A 6,639-nucleotide genomic window follows, 5' to 3' on the forward strand; every position below is an offset into this window, starting at 1 on the left:
CAGTCCCGATTTTATCGGGGCGTCTGGCCACCCTACTCCCCAATGCCCTTTGATCCCTGACCCCACAGCCCCAATCCCAATGATCTCCCCCCACCCCCACCCCCAGTGGACATAGACCTGGATCTCACCCCACCCGTGGCCCGGATGTTTTTCCTCCACCTTTGCACCCGTCCCCCAGGCCAGGGCTACGGCCCCCTCCCAAAGCTTTTCACGCCCTGGCGCGGGCGGCCCCATTGGGCCCAGCCCATAAGGAGGCAGGAGGTTGTTTGGGTCTTTGGCTTGTGTCCTTCCAGAAAACAAAACTTTGACACGGCCGGCGTGCAGCCCTGGCGAGATCTTCCATGGTGTGCGGCTCCTCTGGTCAACAGCTGGTCCGTGGGCCTCCGCAGTCCCCTGCATCTGGCTCGCTAGAATAGCAGGCTGACTTTCGAGCTTCTCCAGGCTGCAGGTCGACCTATTGTAATCATTCCATGTTGCTTGCAACCTCTCTCCTAACATCCAGAGCAGCCATTCCAGCAGGCACATAAAGGTTGTTCACACTGGTGGGTTCTAGCCTCCTATGATCCCATTCAGTGCAGGGTCCAGTTTCTGTGCATGGGCTGATCTTGCCCACACCGGACAGGTGTATTCAGCCATTGAATAGCGAAGTGCAAGCGCAGTGGTTTGCTGCTGGGCTGGTTCCCCAGTTTGAATTGGCACACTTCCTGGGTATGTTGTGCCAGGTGCCTTTTACCTTCTCCATGTGTGCCTCAAAGGAGAGAGTGCAGGCTAGCGTCACTCCAAGGTAGACAGGAGTCCAGCAGTGGGCAAGTGATACCCCGTTCCAGATGTTAAGTTGTCTACCGGCCTCACAACTGCACAGATGGAAGAGACTCACTTGTGTTCTGGCTGGGTTGGCACACAACTGGGTCTTGGTGTAATAGACTGAGAGCTCGGACAGCACCGATGTTAGTGTCATTAACATGGACAAGTTCGGCTGGTTTTCTGTTGCCCTCCATCGGCTCCACTTCCTGCATAGTTCAACGTAAAGACGTTGGGTCTCTAGGAGAGATTGTAACATTCAGGCGAGGGTGTGATCTTTTGTCATGTTGTGTATTTAGTGAGGAGCCTTTGGTGATTCGCTGTGTCATATGTCGCTGCTAAGTCGACAGACATGGCGCCTGTTACCAGACCTGTTTCAAAGCCATCTGTGATGTAGTCAGAGATGTTCAGTGCTTGACCAGTGCGTGACTTGCCTGGGCAGAATCCAGCTTGATCTGGGATTAGATGCTTTTCAGCGAATTATGATAGGCGGTTTAGGATAAGAAGCACACACAGTTTGTAGAGGTGACATAGTAGTGAAAGAGATCTGACATTCTTCAGCTCCGTTGAGTCCTTCCCCGGCTTCAGGAGAGCCACAACCTGTGTTTGTTGCCAGGTCTTGGGTACTTTGTATGTGGCTGAGCATGTGTTAAACAATTTAAGTAACTAGTTTTTTATTGCTGGTCCGACAGGTTTAATTTGTTCAGTACAAATGTCGTCTAGCGTGGCGTCTTTGCCATTCTTGAGGGTGTTAATTCTGGAAGTTAATTCAGTTATTGCATACAGTGCCCCCAAAGTTATAAGGCTGTTTGGTGAAAGGAACAGAGTAAAGGGGTTTTGTCACAAAGGAGCAAAGTTAAGGTTGATCTGGTGATCTGTGCATTGTTTATATTTTCCAATAAGACAGGAAGTAGAGGCAGAGTTAAGGCTATTTGATGAGATGGGAAGGGAGGTGGGTTTAAGGCTGTTTGACTCAATACAGCACAAAGCTAAGGTTGATCAGGTGCAGTTAGCTGTGTGTATCTGATACTTGCCGTTGTTTTGGTGAAAGTATCATGGGAGGGGATGGAGTTAAGGTTGTCTGATCCTGGGGGTGGAGTTAAGATTAATGCAGTGACCTCAACTGTACATTTTTAAAAATAATTTTCTAATTTTATTATTTTTTAACCAGAAACTTCCACTTTAATTTCCACTGAATTTCCCGCTGTCCAGATGTTGGTGATTATGGAGGACAGTAAACATTCCCCTCTGGATGATTTGCGTTTTGTTTTTTTTAATCACTGAAGTGATAGATATTCCCCTCCCAAGTTTAAAGCAGTTTGTAGCCCGAGAATCTTGTCCACGTATTAGATCAGCTTTGCAGCCAATCTCTGCCACATGCATGTCTGATGCTTCCCGGGGGTACCCAGCATTGCGAGGCACCTCGCTACCACCCGTCCTTAGCGCGAGGAAACCTTATGTGTGCCTGCCAGGGGTCAGCTCCCTGATTCCACCAGCTCGAAAGCTTGTACCTTCCACCAATGGAAGTTGGTCCAGTAAAAGATATTACCTCCCTCACCTTGTGCCTAGCTCTTAGATACGTCTTAGAGAAAACAGGTATATGTTTATTTAATGCAGAATAGAGATTTGAGAAGAAGCAAGTAGAATTAATGGAAACAAATGGGTACATATAAAATAAAATCATAACCCCCATTCTAAAGCCTGCACATAACAAGCCACTTTTCTGACTCTCCCAGCATTAAACCACCAGGCCAGCTGCAATCCTCTGTTCAGAAGACAAGCTAGGGGCAGAATAGTGAGGTGTACCTCTGTACCCCCGGATGTAGTTCCAACAATTTGTTGTCTTCACTTGTAAACCGGGCAGCTTGTTTTTTCCTTTGCAGACTTTGCCATCACTCGATTTGCACTTTGCTCAGCCTGTACGCCGGCGCTCACGGTGAAGGTCAAGCTACATGCAGCCAGGCAGAGAAATCAGCATCTCCTGCCCAAAAGAAATTTGTTCATCACCTTCTGGGGATCAGCCCCAACTCACTGCAGACGCGTAACTCCCTGCGCATTAGCCGTACACAGGTTTTGCGGTGAGTATGGCGCCTGTCGTGACGCAGGCTTTGAGAAGAGATCTCACACCACACCCTCTGAGGAACTATGCAGAGACCAGCCCAGGGAACCCTGTGATCAACGGCCAGCCGGCACCAGCAGCTCCCTGGGTCACAGCACGTGGGACGACTCGGAGATTCTCAAGCCAGAAGGGATCATTCTGATCATCCCGCCTGAGGCCTTCCTGGCCAGGGTCAGGGAATCCAGCTAGCCAGCCAGACCTGCAGCCAGCCCAGATCTGGTGGTTGAGCTAGAGAGGCGCTTTTATAAAGAGATGTCCAGTTGTGATTTAAAGAACTTTTTGCAGTTTTGCTGTTGCTTTCTCTGCCCTGGGTGGATTGGGTGTTTGCTCCAACCTTCCTACTCCGCAGCGTCTTTTCATCTCAGTCCCCTCCACCCCCATCCCTGCCCCCTCACCCCTTCCCTTCTCTTTGCAGTTAACTTATCCCTTCTGAACTAAACTCACCCCCCCAAATTAAGATGCTGTCCAGTTAATATCTCCAATGTAGCAAGCCAATGGTGGGTTTGTAGTGGTCCCTATGGCGAGTGTAATTTGAATGGCACAATTAGAAATGCCCCCACTTGTACCCAGTCAGGAGGATGGGATGCCCCCCTAGGGGCATATGAACTGTTTGGAAAAGCAGCCTTAAATATCCCAGGAATCCCCTTAAGAAACAGTCCTTACTGGGCCCTACAGGGTCACTATTTTGTATGTGGCCGAAAGGCTTACAAGGTGCTGCCAGCCAACTGGACAGGTAGCTGTTATATAGCTCATGGAGTTCCTCATCTTTCCATAACTGCCACACTGCCCAAAGGAAAGATTAGAAATGCCCGAGACACCTCTGTTGAGTCACGAGAAAAGACCCTGCGGCGACTGACTACGGCATTAGAGGGCAATATGAAGAATCCCCTCACAACCGAGAAGCTGGTAGGGTGCTCTGTACTGGGAATAGCGCCACTGTTTACCGGGCCAGCCATGGCATGCATAGGCCGCTATACTGTAAGGCTGCAGATGGTATTTGAGAAAGTGGCCTTAGAGTTAGAGGACTCGGTTAGTGATTTAGGGTCAGCAGTAAAAACATTAAATAAAGAGTTACAGCAGCTCAGGACGTTTTCCCTCCAAAACAGGCTGGCTTTGGACTATCTTGGCATCCCAAGGAGGGGTTTGTGCCCTCATCGGGCCCCAATGGTGTGTATATGTAAATGATAGCAGTTATGAGATCTCAGGCTGAGGCCCATGCCCAAGCCGGAGCACAGGTTGCCTATACTGCCCCAGAGAACGATTGGTTGCAAACCTTGTTTTCAGGCTGGGGTTTGTCGTCTTGGCTGGGTGGTTTATTTAGCCTGCTATCGATACTTCTCTTTCCTGTATTGCTTGTATTACTGGTATTATGCTGTGCAGTATCATGTGTCAGGGCCCTTTGGCAAACGTTAATAAGTCATTCTCTTCAGGGCTATCACAAAGTGCTTATGCAAAGTCATATTGTAAAGAAATAAGTAGCCCAAGTGAGAAAACTCAGAGCCAAGGCTGTTGAGTGTTCTCAAAGGGGGGAGTTGTTGGGGACACTGGGGCATGGCCACGAGGTAACTCGAGGGGATGGAAGACCACGAGTGTCGATGAAGCCCCCTGGCACTAGGCCCAGGTGTCCTTGGCCCCCCCTCCTGCCTGGAGGCACTCGCAGCAGCTCTGCGTACTAGGCCCAAGTGTCCTTGGCCCCCCCCCGCCTGGAGGCACACACAGCAGTTATGCTGAGAATCTGCAACAGTATGTTGCAGAGTCAGACTGCCTGAAACTAAGCAAGGCCAAACAGGGGAGATATGGAAGAACAATGCTGAATAAAGCAGCTTTATGTAGAGTTTAACAAATGATACAGAGAATCAGGGAACTAGCTGGGAACTGGATTGGCTGGCTATATGGATACTTGGGGCAGCTTGCTATTGGACAAGTATGCTGGAAAAAAGGATGTATAAAAGCCTGTGTAACTTCCTGCTCTGTTGTGCAGGATTTGAGATTTTATTCTCCCTGTACCTTTTTGCAGCTGCAAATAAACTTTTCTGCTTCTCCACCCCGTTGTGATTATTGGGTGTAGCACACCGGGTAATGAACCAACTCAAGCTGTTGTTCAGCCTCACTGGGTGCCGGCAACACCATTGTTCAGGACTCCTGGATTCTAACCCTGGCTCTGGGAGGGGAGTGTTGTGTCTATTGGTTAGAGCAGGGGAGGCTGGGTTCTCCCCCAGCTCAGGGAGGGGGGTTGGGTCTAGTGGGTTAGAGCAAGGGGGCTGGGAGCCAGGACTCCTGGAACCCAGCTCTGGGAGGGGAGTGGAGTCTAGTGGGTTAGAGCAGCAGGGCTGGGAGCCAGGACTCCTGGGTTCTGTCTAATGGTTAATTCCCCTCCCTTTGTACAATTTGCACTTTATTTCTAGACAGATTTTCTCTCGTTTCAGTTCCCAGCCATCCAATCTTGCTCTGCCTTTGTCTGCTGGATTAGGGAGCCCTCTGCTCTCAGCAAATCTCTCCCTGCCGAGAGGCCGAGATGGGGGTGGGATGGGGGGGGGGCAACTGTGCCTGCGTCAGTCAGTCTCCCAGGAGCCCCGTTGTATAATGGGAAGAGGGTGCGATTGGGTTACGTGCGCCCCAGCACTCCCCGCCGGGGATTAGAGGTCGAGCAGGTAATTAGTCAATTGCGGCCCCTTGGCTGGCAGACTCTTTTGTGCTTCTTCTTAATCCCGAAACCAGCAGCTGGATCAAGCGTTCTCCTGACAACGGCCGGGGCACCGGAGAAGTGGCAGGGTAACAGGAGCCTTTGGGGAGAGATGAAGCCAAAGGCAGGTAAACAGCCAGGGGAAGGCAGGTGGGAGCTGAAGGGGGGAGGCACACTGGCCCCAGGGCAGGGGGCCTGTGCTGGGAACCCGAGCTCTGGAGTTCAGGTTGGAGCAGGGGCAGAGGGGCAATGAGTTTACAGTTCTCAGCCCATTCTCATGGGAGAAAGCTTGTCACATTACCAACCCCCACCCCCTGCCCCACATGCCAGCCAATGAACCCAGGGCTGGGCTAGCAGGGGGCTGCGGGTTGGGAGTGAAGCTCATTGGCACAGCTGCGTGGGGAGCCCAGGGCTAGAAACGCATGGCGGGGGTTGTGAGCTGGGATACGGGATCCTCCTTCACTTTCGGTTCCAACCAGCAGTGTGGTGTTGCTGCATCTTTTAAACAGCTGCTGCGCTTCACCCTAGAGGTGGCTGCATCTCAGCGCCAGGCGAGGGATCCCTGAAACCCATCCATAGTTCACTGCAGGTCTCGACTCTCATTAGTGCTGAGATGCCAGCAGCCCCCTTCCCCATGTGCTGTCACAGCCCCCGTCACCGGGGGAGCGTTCAGCTGTGAGGTTTGGGGGGGAACCACATTCCCCGTGGGTTCCCCGTGGCCCAGAGCTCCCAGGACCCCCACACTGGGAATCCAGTGTCCCTGGCCCCTCCTCTCCCCTCGCTGCTGCCAGGTGATCCTATCGCCCTGATTGGTCCCACGTAAATCCCGCTAAAGCTCCTCTGGCCAGCGCTCTGCCCTTAAATAGGGGCCGGGGCTTCAGCCAGTACCTCTCGAGCACCCTCCCACTCCCCCTCCCGGCCCTCCATCCTCCAGGGCTCTGCCCCCCACTCCCCTGGCTGGCCTCCCTGACCCCAGGGCTCTGCTCCCCCTGCCCCCCACTCCCCCTGCTACCCCCCTACCCCGCACTCCCTTGGC

The sequence above is a fragment of the Caretta caretta genome, chromosome 23 (genome assembly GCF_965140235.1).
Source record: "Caretta caretta isolate rCarCar2 chromosome 23, rCarCar1.hap1, whole genome shotgun sequence".
NCBI lineage: Eukaryota > Metazoa > Chordata > Testudines > Cheloniidae > Caretta > Caretta caretta.